Source organism: Alligator sinensis, unplaced genomic scaffold, assembly GCF_000455745.1.
Source record: "Alligator sinensis unplaced genomic scaffold, ASM45574v1 scaffold288_1, whole genome shotgun sequence".
Classification (NCBI taxonomy): domain Eukaryota; kingdom Metazoa; phylum Chordata; order Crocodylia; family Alligatoridae; genus Alligator; species Alligator sinensis.
Window position 1 is genome coordinate 603,507 of NW_005841876.1, and position 14,141 is coordinate 617,647.

At 43.4% G+C, this 14,141-nt stretch overlaps 1 long non-coding RNA gene across 1 annotated transcript in view; it reads right to left on the minus strand.

Moving 5' to 3' along the window:
• LOC112549159 overlaps positions 1–14,141 on the minus strand; it is a 47,061-nt gene that overhangs the window by 18,550 nt on the left and 14,370 nt on the right. Inside the window, exon 2 of the long non-coding RNA XR_003092495.1 lies at positions 11,478–11,583. This is a non-coding gene — a long non-coding RNA (uncharacterized LOC112549159). The remainder of the gene's footprint in view (positions 1–11,477; positions 11,584–14,141) is intronic.

Below are 14,141 nucleotides of genomic sequence, written 5' to 3' on the forward strand. Positions count from 1 at the left end.
GTCATGCTTTGAAGTAAGAGACAGTATGTGCACATTTGTGCACATGAGTATAGGTATAAAAATGTAAAGGCTGAATAAAGGTATAGGGAGACTACCATGATCTAAGCAAGCACACAGAAGTGTAGCTCCCTGCAGTAATTGAGAATACTTTGCAGGAAGTGTTCTGAGTTACAATGATTTCCTGGAATAAACAGAAGTTCACTGTTGGTTCTGAGGGTGGGGGGGGCAGGGGAGACGGAGGGACATGTATCTAGCTGCTGGCTGGAGCCTCCAGCCAGTTTCCCCTAGAAATGGCCCCTCCTCTCTCCCAGCCTGTCCCTATTTCAGAATGGGAGGGTCAAAAGGAACTCATTCTATGGGTTCTCCAGCCAGCTCTGGAAGGTGGTGTGGGTGAATTGGAGCCCCCCCCCCCCCCAAACACTTTAAAGGGGCTTCAGTTCACCCACCCCACCCTCCAGCAGGGGCTGAAAAACTCCCAGAACGAACTCCCTCCATTCCCTTTGCCCCCTCCCATTCTAAAAACGAAGTTGGCAGGCAGCGCAGACAGAAGTTACAGAAGACACTCTGTTTTGAAATGCCCTCATCTGACCCCTCATGCAATGTGGGATCATATTTTCACCCAATCAGTCACTTTTTAATCTGTCTGTAGCCATGCACTTGTGTTTGGTCATGGCTATAAACTGCTTTCTGTGGCCAGATGGAGCAAAAAGTGACACTTCTGTCTGCACCGTAAGTATACAGTAACTGACAGCCAACATACACAGTTGCATCATGTTAACCTGCTTAACTACACTCGGATTCAATGAAAACTGAGTAGCAATTGTAATAATTGCCAATTGTGATAGTGTATCAGAACCTTATCTTTGAGAAGAGCACATATGTCATCAAGTGCATATTCCAGTGTCTCAAAGAAAGTATTAATATAAAAGATAGTAACCTTTCATATTTCAAAGCTAATTATTACAACTGAAGCTGTCACATAATGTCAAGGTTTATTTCAGTTAATTCAACAGCTTTGCAGTGTGAAAAAAAAGAAGAAATAACCTTGGTCCTATGAGTGAGAATAGTTTGGCAACCATCTTCATAATTTTTCTTTTGTGTATTGTAGATATGGAGTGAAAGAGAGAAATGATTGACATTGGTATTGACCTCCTCTCTTTACTTTTTCTTCTCTGAAACTGACCCTCTGTGAACTCACTCATGTATTGTCAGAGATCTGATTGATTCACACATTGTGTCAGTTGGAAGGTGAAATGCCTTGCCCACTCTGCTCCACATATCTACCAATCAGATTACCAGGAAATTGAGTGGCTCTGCCTTTTTCAACTTGGCAAGAGGGACACTGAGCAGGTACAGTAAAATTTAGGTCAGGCAGCCAGGACACAGGGATTAAATGTCCTCCACAGGAAAAGAGTTGAAAGATTAGGTAGAGTTTAGAGGAAAAGTATGTACAAAATTGCCCACGTAAATGACATCTACAGAGGCATCACTGCTGTAGCGCCAGCAGGGACATAGTGACCTCTTTCCCACCATAAACCTACAGTAAACCCAAACTATTACTGATTCTTATGACCTCTGAACTGCATGTGGGCAGTCTCTCTGAGGTTTATAATGATACTTAAAAACTACAATAATAAACTTCAGGAGGAACACCATAGGCATAATTCTTGACCTGACCAACAGGAACCTAATCCCCAGCTGTTGTGCAACATGCTGATTACAAGATCTGAAACTCAGTGCTCAAGGAGTGGGAAGTTTATATTCTCCATGCAACCTCAAATATTAGTGGTGGCCAGATTTTTTCCCTGCTCATTTGTGATTAACAAACAATGATTGCCTAGAAACATAATTTGGAGGTGTAAAGGGAGAAAATGCATACAACCTGCTGAATGAATCTAGCTTATCTAAACACAGAGATGAACCTAATACAGAGGTATACTTACACTAAACAGAGAGGCACATTAAAACTGAAGGAGGAAGCTTTGGTTGCTTTGGAGGAGGGTTTGTGAGTACTCGTGAGTACCTATATAAACTTGGTTTGGGCTTTATGGTCAGGGTTCAGTTCTGTTGCTATTTTGTAGGATTGTTTGAGACAGTGAGCAGATCTCAGCTGCTGGGCCTAGTGGTTGATAGCAGGTATAAATGAAGAGGAAGGGCTTTCGTAGAGAGAAAGGCTAAACTAGCCAGAGTCTCAGTGACACAAGTAGGGCCAACTAACAGGGGACTTTTGAGTAGAAGTTTCCTAATCTGCACTTTATCACTTTTTTTTCTGTAAGGTTGCTCAGCACTGGCTGGGTAAGAGAGGGAAAAGGAATTTCTAGGATTACTGAAAGAAAAATCAGTTAAACTGATAAAAGTTGTGATAATCTCAAAGCCATCACCAATCTTAGTGCTTCCCCTGCCTATGTGGACTCTGGCTGGGGAGTGAAGAGTGCCTTTAACCTCCAAGGCTGGAGGAACAAATCAGATTATGTTCTGATTTTGTGGAGAATGTGGCCTACATGTCCTTGCCAAAGTCAGCCAGGTGGGGAGTACTTCCAGTGTTCAAAATTCCTCCTGGTAGATTCCTTCAGAAACCAGATGAAGAAGCTGCAAGAAGCAGTACCTAAGAGAAAAGGCCTGAATTTAAGGACTTCATTGACCTGATGCACAAAAAAGACCTCCAGGATTCTGGAAGAGAGCCATCCAGGGAAGAACTGGTCTTCTTTGAGTCAAGGAAATCATGGCCGCTCAGGCAGATGGAAACTGGCTGCTAGTCACCTCTGAACCCTGACCACTGAGGTGAAGAACAGATATAAAGCTCTAGTATTAGAGAAGAAGCCTGCTCCACTGACAATATAGGCCATGCCAAGTATCTAAAGGTTGGGAGGATTGAAAGCTCAACCACCAAAAGGAAGTGAAAGGTTTTGGTGTTTGGCAACTCCCTTCTATGGGGATGAAGACATTCATTTGCTGACCAGACCAGTTATCTCAGGTGATCTGCTACTTGCCAAGAATCTGAGACATTACAGAAGGGTTGCTAAACTTAATCCATCCCCCAGGTTACTGCCCCATGCTGCTCAACTATGTGGGCACTAATGACCTTTCTGCAGATGGCCCTGAGCAGATCAAAAGTGACTACAGAGTTCTGGGTACAAGAGATTTAGCTTGCATTATCACTTTTTTCTGATCAAGGGTGAAGGCAGAGGAAAAAGCAGATGCATCACAGAAACCAACACATGGCTGTATAGGTGGTGTCATCATTAGGTCTTTGAAAGTGATTCTTTCACCTTATTTAGCACTGATGAGTCCTCACTTGGAACATTGTGTCCAGTTTTTGGCATAGCACTTTAAGAAAGATATAGACGAATTGGAAAGAATCCATAAGAGAGAAATAAAAATGATTAGAGGTTAGGGAAAGCTTGGAAGAATTGGGATTATTTAATCTGGAGAAAGAAGACTGTTGGGAAATTTGATAACAGTTTTCGAATACAGGAAGGGTGGTTATAAAGAGAATGGTGATAAATTATTATTTTTGGCATCAGAGGACAGGACAAGAAGTAATGGTTCTAAATTGCCACAAGGGGAATTTAAGTAGGATATTAGAAAGAATTTCCTCACTATGAGGGAGGTTAATTGGAACAGATAATTTAGGAAAAATCCCCAGCCTTGGAAGCTTTCAAGAGTAGGTCTTCAAGATCTTGTCTTGAATGGTTAAATGTGGATAATCCTGAACAGATTGGACTAGATGACCTCCTGAGGTCCATTTCTGCCCTATTTTCTCTGATTCTACACTCAACAGAAAAGTTTCAGCTAGATAAAGTGATGAACAAGAAGTTCAGATTGCTAATTATCCAGCACCTATTGAGAAATTCACTAAATGCTTTAGTTCTCAAAAACACCTCTTCTTCAACAGAATCTGGGATTCTTAGTTTAGGCTGGCACCGTTTAAGATGCCTGCTCTTCCTTTGGAATCCAGCTCTATTTTCAACCCTGTTTTCCTTTACAAGATCAGAATGCTTTTTTCCATCATTTCAAATAAAACAAATAGTTTTTTATAAGAAGAAGAAAACACAGACACTGACTTGTATTTGTGTGAATAGCATTGTAGATAGTTTTCAAAATAGTTGTCCATCCCATAAAGAAATTCAACCAAGTCATTTATTCCATTAGTCATTTGCTTCAGAAGGTAATACAGAACATAGGGAGGTTATGTGAAGAATAATTCCTCCATACATCTAGTTTTATCATTTCAGTTTGTTATTTGTTCAATAATACTACTGCATTTTTTAATTTGATAGTTATATTATTATAACTTCCTTTTCTCTAGGCTCTCTGTAACTTTAAGAGGAGAAGCAGCCTAGCCAGGGCACCGCCCTCAGGTTGCCAGGGCAACAGGCTACTGGCCAATTAGTAAGCACCTGCAAACAGTCAGCTGACCAGAGGTAGGCAGGGCCCTGGGTGCATATAAACCTGGGGCTTGAGATGGTATCTAGTCTAGCTCTGTGTCACAGGCACTAAGATGCCTGCTTCATTAAGAGCAGAAATTGCCTAGGGAGAGGGCCCTAGGAGCCAGACAGAAACCCCACAGGTGCAGGTTAATATGGCAACAGGCTAACGAGGGAATTAGCCTGCACCTGCACCCAGTCAGCTGAATGGAAGAAGGCAGGGCCTTGGGCATGTATAAGCCCCAGGGTTGAGACTAGTAGGGGTTAGTTCTCTGGCAGCAGCCAAGGGGAAGGAGCCTCCAGGGAAGAACTGCCCAGGGATGCAGGGGCTTCCTGATATGCTGGAGCACCAGGTGCTCAACAGATACCCTAGCCTACAAGGCACTTAGTGCTGGGGGAAATTTGACTTTTTAAAGGGACAGAGCACACCCTGAACTGCTTATATTATGTTATAGCCCAGGGGCTCATATTTTAGTTGCTGTTTATAAACACCGGTGGATTGGGCTGAGGCTATTGGGGAAGGAGGAGGCCTCATTGGGGACCCATTATGGTGTGGGAACCCCAGCACCAGAGAAGGGCGCAGCAACAAGAGGGTGAGCAAACCCCAGTGCCAGAGAAGGACTGCGGAGAGCCCGGCGCCAGTGTGGGCATGGAGACAGAGCTGCAGGGAGCCCGGTGATGACTGGAGGCCTAGCTAGTCTGGGGCCTCAGAGAGACCGTGTGTGAATACCATCTGTGAAGCTTGGGGTATGGTAAAGGGGCAGTTTTGGAGCCACACATCTAGCACATAAGGCTGAGGGTGTCCCGTGAGGCATCCATTTTGAAGCCGGACCCAAAAGGTGTCCGAGAACCCATAGGATTCAGTGGGGTCCATCAGGACCATGTCCAAAATACAAACTCATGGGCAGCTTCCCTATCTATTACAGTTACAGCAAGACATGGCAGGAGAGAAAGAGGGTGCCCATTGGGCAGGACTGGCACGGTCAAGGAGCCCTAGGGGTATCACAGCCATCCTGGGGGACCCCATTCCATGACATTCTGCTTGCTGCAGGGTTAGGACTTCCTGCCCACAAGAAGCACCCAGGGACAGTGTTCAGACTGCTTTGCTGCTCACAGGGACATCTAGGTCCGAGGATCTCACAAGGACCCAGGCTGGGAGGTGTCTTGGCCCAAGAATGAAAAAAGGTTTGGCTTCTTAAAGGGACAGAGGGCTTCTATTGTTTTGTTTATGTTATATAGCCCAGGGGCTTATGTTATGTTACTGTTTCTACCAGTGGATTGGAATGAGGCTATAAGGGGAGGCAGAAGCCTCATTAGTGCCCAGGAGGTACTCAACTGCCTTGAGCCCTGACAGGGTTAGGCTCAGGGATTGAGCCCTTATTGAGCCAAGAGTGGTGCCAGAGAGGGTGCAGCCACACAGGGGCCATAGGCCCAGTGACAGACAGGACAAATGAAGCTAGTGTCCCAAAGCCAGGCCCGATTTCAGTAGGCCTAGGCTAGAAGGCTTAGTGAGATTAAATAGGCAGAGGTAAAGGATGCCAAAGCCCCAACAGAGGGACAACATACCTGTAAGACCCACGAGACATGGGGCATGGTAAAGGGGAGGATTTGGAGCCATGCAATTAGCCCTTAAAGTTTTGGATGACCTGCCAGGCACAGTTGATTACAGAGGCCCAGCCAGGGGCCTGGGACCAATGAGACTGAGGCCTAGCGAAGGCCTGTGGGCAGCCTCCCCATATATTATAAATACCATCAAGGTGTGGCAGATGAGACAGGAAGGTGTCTTAGGTGCAGAGTGATATACAGTTGCAGAGCCACTGTGGGGCATCACATGGTAAACTGTCACAGACTGCATTTGTCACTCAATAGATGAACTTCTGAAGGTAAGAACAACTTCTCATCTTGTCATGCAGTCTGCCCTTATGTGTCAATGTCATAGGCCTCACACAGACATTCAGCTTCTCTTGGGGGAGTTGCTGCCCTCCCAGTAGAAGCCACAAGTGTACAGATCTCAAGGCTTTTTTCTCCCAGGAGAAAAATAAGTTGGGAACAACCGGGGTTAAATCATTCCCAAGAGAGTTCCTCCTGGGAGAATGAATGCCTGTATATGCTGATAGTTATGGGCCTGCTAAACAGAAACAATCATGTCAGTATAAGTTCATGTTGACCAGCTCTAAGCCATGGATTTCCATTCAGTATCATAAATCAGGTTCTGCAGTTTTTTTGCATGCAAAAATGCCATTTACTTCAATGGAATTTATGAATGCCTAAAAATCCTGGGGTCAGCTCTTGAAATTTTTTTGGGCTGCTGAAGGTACCGGATGGTGCAAGAAGTAGCTAACTGCTACTTTGTATTTCACAAAGAACCAGAAAAAATCTTGATTGATGGTCATGTGCTTAGTTTCTTTGTCTAGAAACATTGTTTCCTCACCTTCATGTGCTCACCATCCCAGCTATATGCCTGTCTGAATCTCCTTAAATTTTGAATCATCTTTGATTCCTATTCACTGGTATACCCGCCAATCCAGCATAAAATATCTATAAAACATTGTCACAACAGTGCTTTATTTTTGCAAATAAAAAAGCTGCTCCCAGCCAGATATCAACTCTTTTAAATGCTGAATTCTGAAATAGTATTTCATAGCTCAAACAGCATTCAGAATGTTTTTTATAAAAGGAAAGTCCCCTTTACACTTATGTTTGTATAATAAGTTTCTACAACTAGCCTTTGCAACTGGAAGTGTTAAAATACTTGCAATAATAGTAGTTAAAATGGCCAATCTGTAGTGATATACAGAACAATATATGCCAACTACAATTTAAATCCATCAAGGGGTTACCAGAGCCTCCTTGGTGAAAATTATAGCCTAATAGGTACAATTAAGTATGCATTCTGTTGATAAATACAACACATGGTGAGTTTCAGAGAGTTGCCATCCATGCTTTTCTTTTGATACATGGAAAGGATTTAATAACCTTACTTGGTTCTCCTAAGGGAGGCAAAATATTAAGGCTAACGAAGCCATAGATATGATGGACTGTTGAAAGACCAGGGTAGTTGTCTCTTTTTAATTAAAAAAAAACACCTCTTTTTGCCCCCTGCCCCTAGGACGTTTGCATATTTAAAAGCTACAAAAATGAGTTTTATATTTGTTATTTATGACTATGACGTGAGGGAGAGGGGGTTATTGTTCAGCACTGACATCAATACTGAATAGTACTGAGATTGCAAAATACAGGCCTTCACAATAGAATTAGACTTCCTTGTTGCATAATGAGTTTCATTATAATTGACATGCATAATTCCAGTCATGTTCTATGTCGATTCAGCCTTTTGTTGTCAGGACAGCCTGTTATTATGTATTGAACTAACCACACTGAGCTCAAATAAAATATTTAGAACAAAACATTTTCAAAGGTTGGTAGTTATTTTTTTCTTAGTTTCACTCAAGGTACCCCTTAAAACAAAAACACCCAAACATGTGATGCATTTCCTAATAAAGTTAGTAAATCCAGTGTGTGGTACAGCATTTTCTTTCCTGAGTGAGGAAAGCAATTCTCAGAAGATAATCCCACGAGATAATTTCATGAATGTTCTCTTGGCTTTACAGGAGAGAAAACAACAAAATAATAAATAAATAAAGGCAAGAGCAGGCCTTCAGTATTCCCACAGTTAATGAGTGTGGCAATTAGGAAAGAGTTTCAAAGCTGTGTATATCTTAAATGTGCCAATCAAGGTCATTAAAGGATCCTACCTCTCAGAAAAAAATGGCAAGATCAGAAGGCTTGACCTTTTCAGTTGCTTTGTATCTTTTTAAGAGAAAAAGAAAATAAGTTGGCAACAATGACAAAACTGTTTTTATTAATGACTATGAAAGGAAGTTGGTGGTTTTTGTCTGTTCCTCTTGGATAGTTTCCTCCCCACTAAAACTAGCAACAATGGAGACAATTGGGAAAGGAAATGTAGATGCCCAAATGTGTCACTGGCCACATGACATGTAAATATGAACTTTTGGTTCCAGTGGCATTCCAAAATCCCTGCCTGGGTTCCACCTAATCCAATAGGTTTCTAAAATCCCCAGGTGCCTAAATTTATGCTGTTAATTGCTTTACCACACTTGTGCACAACTACCCAAATCCTGATAGGTGCCAAGCTGCTTGACACTATTTCATTCCTAAACCTCAACAGGATTCACAGAATTCACAAAAGTCAGCAGGCTTGCTTACTGAATATCTGCCCTCTAGGTCAGAGGTGTCAAATACATCACTTTCAGGCTGGATCCAGCTGGTGGAGCCCTGCTATCTGGACTCCAGTGCTACCCCTGGGTCTAATCAGGCCCATGTGTGGCACAGCATGGGGCTGGTCCATGGGCCAGATCCTCTCCCATTTAATATTTTCCCTTCCCCTCTCCCAGCATCCCTGATCCAGCAGCTGCTGTACCTGATCTGGGACCTGCATTGTGTGTGGCATACATCCCAGAGTGGCTCGAACAAGCAAGAGCCACAAGGTCGTGTTCACATAATGGACAGGTGTACTGTTCTCCCTGTGACAGCCTTAGGACTGGTAGATAAGTAGAATCGGGGGTGGGGGTATTTTGTTTGCATTATTTGTATCTGCTATTACTGTGTATCAATAAAATTTGCCTATTATTGAATGGAAGAAGTTGTGGTCAGTCTGAGGGTTTTGGTCCACCCAGGATAAGATATCTGGGTCATAAATCCAGTGCCAACATAGCCTTTAAATCTGGCCTGCAAGATTCCTGGTACATCAGGAAATGTTGCAAAGCAGTGGCAATCCTGTCTGCCACCCCTCCATGCTGCCAAAATTCAAAGCCTCATGGGTTGGGGTGGAGCTCAGCCAGGACCCTCCCCCCACACAGCCAGATCAGAGCCAGGTCAAATCCCCCCTTCCCTCTGTGTGGCTAGGTTTGGGGCAAGGCTGCACCCCCTTCTCCCCATGAAGCTGGACCACACTCCCTTCCCTCTCTCTGGCCAGGCTGGGACTGGGCTGTGCCCCATTCCTCCCATGGGTCCAGGCCAAGCTGTCTCCCCCTGAGCAGCTGGTTCAGGACCTGGCTAGGCCATGCCCCTTCCCCCCGCATAATTATCAGCCCATGCCCCCTTACCTCTGCCTGGCCAGGGTGGGGCCAAGACATGTCCTCTCCCCTCGATTGGGACTGGACCAAGCCCCCTTCCACTACATAGATGGATCACAGTTGGGCTTCCCCCACCATAGTGGGGGATGGGGCCATGACAGATCCAGCTGTGGTGGGATCAAGCACTGTCCATCTAGCCTGCCAGTGAAAAAGGTTGAGTACCACTGGTATAGATCATAAGACATTTTGAAACCTATATTTGTCTCTTTCAATTGCTCTTCTTTTGTTCTCTTCAATCCATCAGTAATGAAAGCCTTGGTGCTAGATTTGTCCATGACAAATCTAGCAGAGAGCAGATTTAGACTGGACATTAGGAAGAACTTCTTCACAGTTAGAGTGGCCAAGGTCTGGAATGGGCTCCCAAGGGAGGTGGTGCTCTTCCCTACCCTGGGGGTCTTCAAGAGGAGGTTGGATATGCATCTAGCTGGGGTCACTTAGACCCAGCTCTCTTTCCTGCCTATGCAGGGGGTCAGACTCGATGATCTTTTGAGGTCCCTTCCGACCCTAACATCTATGAATCTATGAATCTATGACTCATGAATATACATTGGTATTATATTTTTCGAGGGTAAACCTCTCAGGTTTCTATAGGATTTAGAATACTGTAACAATTTCTGAAAACCATGAGCAATGATGAAGACATGGAGAAGGAAATCTGTATCACAGAAAAGACATCACCACAGGTGGTAGATACAATTTTTGCTGCTAAAGTTAGCTTACTCAACCTTAGTAAGGCTGTATTTAGTTTTGGTCAGCGTACTTCAAGAACAATGCGGACCAATTGGAAAGAACCCAGAGGACAGCAACAAAATGATCAGAGGTCAAAAAAAATCATGACCAAAACGGAAAGATAGAAATAATTGTATTTGCTTCATTCAGAAAAGAGAAGACTGAAGAAAGACATGAAAATAACCTTCAAATACATAAAAGGTTACAAAAATGAATGTAATAAATTGTTCATCCTATCCATTGGTGACAGCACAAGAAGTAATGGGCTTAAATTGTAGCAAGGCAGATTTAGGCTAGACATTTGGAAAAAACTTTTAAGCTGTAAAGATAATTAACCACTGGAATGGATTACCTAGGGAGGTTATGGAATCTCTTTCACTGAAGGTTTTTAATAAGTGATTAGATAAATGTTTACCAAGAATGGTATACTTGATCCTGCCTTGGGATAGAGAACTTCGATGATTTTTCAAGGTCCCTCCCAGCCCTATATTCTATGATTTGATGATCTACCAGCTCATTTGTGGCCAATCAGTATCTTACTCTCTTTCAGGGAGATATTGATAGCCTTACTTAATAAAGGAATAATGGTAGTTGGGCCAATTTGAGGAATCTGCCTAAGTACAAACTATGAATTTCAGTTTGACTTTTGAAAGATCTATGTTCTTATTTCATGTGCCTTTTTAATGCTGTTCTGCCTAAGGCACCTTCTGCTATCTACAAGTCTGGCTTTAAGGAGGTGATTCCATTGCTTCTCTAGTGCTTCTGGCTCCATGCACCAGGGGAGCACATCCCCACCCACTCCTGCTGTGCATGTGTCAAACCTGAAAATAAGGTAGTGAATATAAATGGAAAGTGCTCCTTGTACCACCATTCCCAACATCCCTATCTCTGGAGATGGTCTGGATGGTTGAAGCCTAAGTAACTTAGTCCAAACAAGGTAATCTGAAATGGCAAGAATTTGGAGACTGAAAAATGCCCAAACAGTCAAACAATAAATATCAGATATTAAAAGCCTGACCCTAAGTGGGTCTTAAAAACCAAAGATCCTAGAAAACTCAGTGTGGGATACTGAGGGGCTTATATAAGACAATGGGCAAGACAGAGGAATAAAAAGGAGGTGATTTTGTAGCAGAGAAGCTGTTTCTGAGGCCTCATTTACACTTACCTGAATCTGTTGGTGGACATTCTTTCTCGCACAGCAGCTGCCATTACCAATTGACCACATCTGTGTACCTCTGGGGACCTTGCACGGCTCCATTGCAGCTGCTCTCCTGCAAAGTACAAAACACTTTCTGGGAAGGCACCAGCTGTTGAAGGAATCCCTAAAGCCAGCAACAGGTGGGAGGGGAGGGAGAGGCAGAGGCAGAGGCAAATATATCTTCTGTCAGCTGCCAGGCAGCAGCAGAAGCCTTCTTGTCTTCATGAAAGATGGTGTAACTCAAAGTTGTGCCAGTAGAATTTGAGTTCTGCTGGCAGGACATTATAGTATAGACTAGGCCTGTCTAGAGCAGCCAAAGTTAAATGAAGCTTACCTGGACTAAACAGAGAAATTGAGAAAGTCTCAGTTATAGGCAAGAACAAGATCTGGATAAGCCAGAAGACTCTGACTTAAGCCCAAACTTGAGCGACTGGTGCCTCCTGGCTCTGGGGGGGTACCAGCTGCCAATTGCCAATGGGGGAGGGTGGTCCCCCAGATGCCAAATGCCACTGCCGGCGGAAGTGCTGGCAGCAAACCAGAAGTGCTGGCAGTGCTTGCAGCTGATCGCCAACTGGGGGGGAGGGTTCCCCAGTGGCTGACTGCTAATTGCCGATGGGGGAGGGTGTCGGGGGCCAATTTTAGGGGGGGGGCACATGCCCCCCCCTCCTCACCTACAGCCCAAATAATACTTTAGAGTGATAAGGAAACTGAGGGTAGATGCACAGGGAGAGCATACTTTACTCATGTGATTTTGTTTACTATGCAATTGCCCTGTGTCCAGCTGATAAGACAGTATAACTGATAGTATATATAATGTATAACATTATTATAACATAAAAATCAAAGCAAAAAAAATAGTAAAGCCAAAATAAAGTGTATTTTACTTTAGCAAAATGAACCATTGCAACACCATCAAACCTAAAAGAGAAAAGTGAAAAAAATCATTTTGACACATTCTTATTGAAAATAACTTCAGAACCAATGTATTCACATAATGTGTTTTCATCTTAGCAAAACTGTAGGTGACCATTCAAATGGAAAAAATTCTGAACAGCTCTAGTTAGGTGTTTTCTCTCCATGGCCCTCATGATTTCTCTCCTAGTACTACTTAATACATTGCGGTATGGGATTCAAAGGAATATTTAGCATGCTACCTGTGAAATGGACACTTTCTTTTCCTGCTTCCTAAAGAATATTTATCTTTTTAATATAATAAATAATTCTCTTTATAAAAGAGGCACTAAATAACAAATATTCTAAAGATTGCAGTAGTCCAAACAATCTGAAGGAACACCTCACTTAATATAAAAGACCTAATCACTTTCTGCCCCATTTCCAATGTTCCTTTCTAAAAAAGCTCAGTGTCTATCTCTACAAAACAACCTGCATCTTTCCCAGTAAAATTCCAGGCCCTAACACCACTCTGCTGGTAGTGATGGCAATATTTTTATTTTCTTACACAGAAAACAAACTTCAATGTCCATATTGCTAAAACATTTATGATCAACTCTATAGGTCCTGCTTCAATGATTACCAGTTATCGCTGGAATGAATAAGGCAGCAGCCAAGTGTATTATTTATTCCCAACAGGAAGGTCTCACACAGGAGTGAGAAGCCCCTGATCCTCCTTTCCCACAGTCACACATTGTCCAGGAAGGCACAGTATCATTTTATTTCTTAAGCTTTTGACTTCTGTGGAGAAGTTCTGCTAATGTGCCATCTCTACCTCCTTAATAGATATACTTCCTTCTATCCCCAAGAAGTTCCAGAGCTTGGGAAAAAATACTAAAAGGATAAAGAGCATAAAAAGCAATTGGTTCATGCTTTGCCCTAACAAAACAAGGGCGATGCTGGTAGGCAAAGGAAAATATTTTGGAGAACTTTTCAATTAAATAATCTCTGTAGTGACCTTTCACTAAAAAATCATCAAAGTAGTGTAAAGTCTCAGAATCCTGCCAGATTTTTCATTAGTCTTGGACACAAAAGCCACATCCAGATGAGCGTGGCCATGTGGTATGTGACGCCAGCCATATACCACACATTCAGGTGTTCTCCACACTGCAAGGGAGCAGGATATCCAGGGGTCATAAAAACCCACAGGAGAAAATAGCAGAGTGGCGCACATGGGGACAACATGCGCCACTCAAAATCGGAGCCAGGCCAGCTGCTGGCCAGGCTCCAAATGGCAGGTTCTCCACTGCTGCCCCCACAATCCCAGGTAAGGTGTTTAAGCCAGCCCAGTGCTAGGCCCAGCCTCCCCTCCCCTCCCCTCCCCAGGGTAACTTGCCGCACGCCAAAGAATGCGTGGCATAGGTGTTCCATGGGGACAACTAGTGGCAGCAAAAGGTGCACTACCACTAGTTGTCCCCAGGGAACAAAATGTCCACGCTTCTGTGGACATGGCCAAATGGTCCATCTTTAGCTGTCAAGATAACTCCTCAGATGAGTAGCAAGGAAAGCCTTTTCCCATCATCAGCTGGCCACTTTTCTCCAACAAGAATTTCACTAATTTTCATTAGCAACAGACCACAAAGTTTTGATCCTAATCCCATTGATCCTAAACCCCTAAAACTCTAAGCCCATTGTGGTAAAATGTGAACAAACTCCTTGAGATTGGAAAGTTCTTCCCTT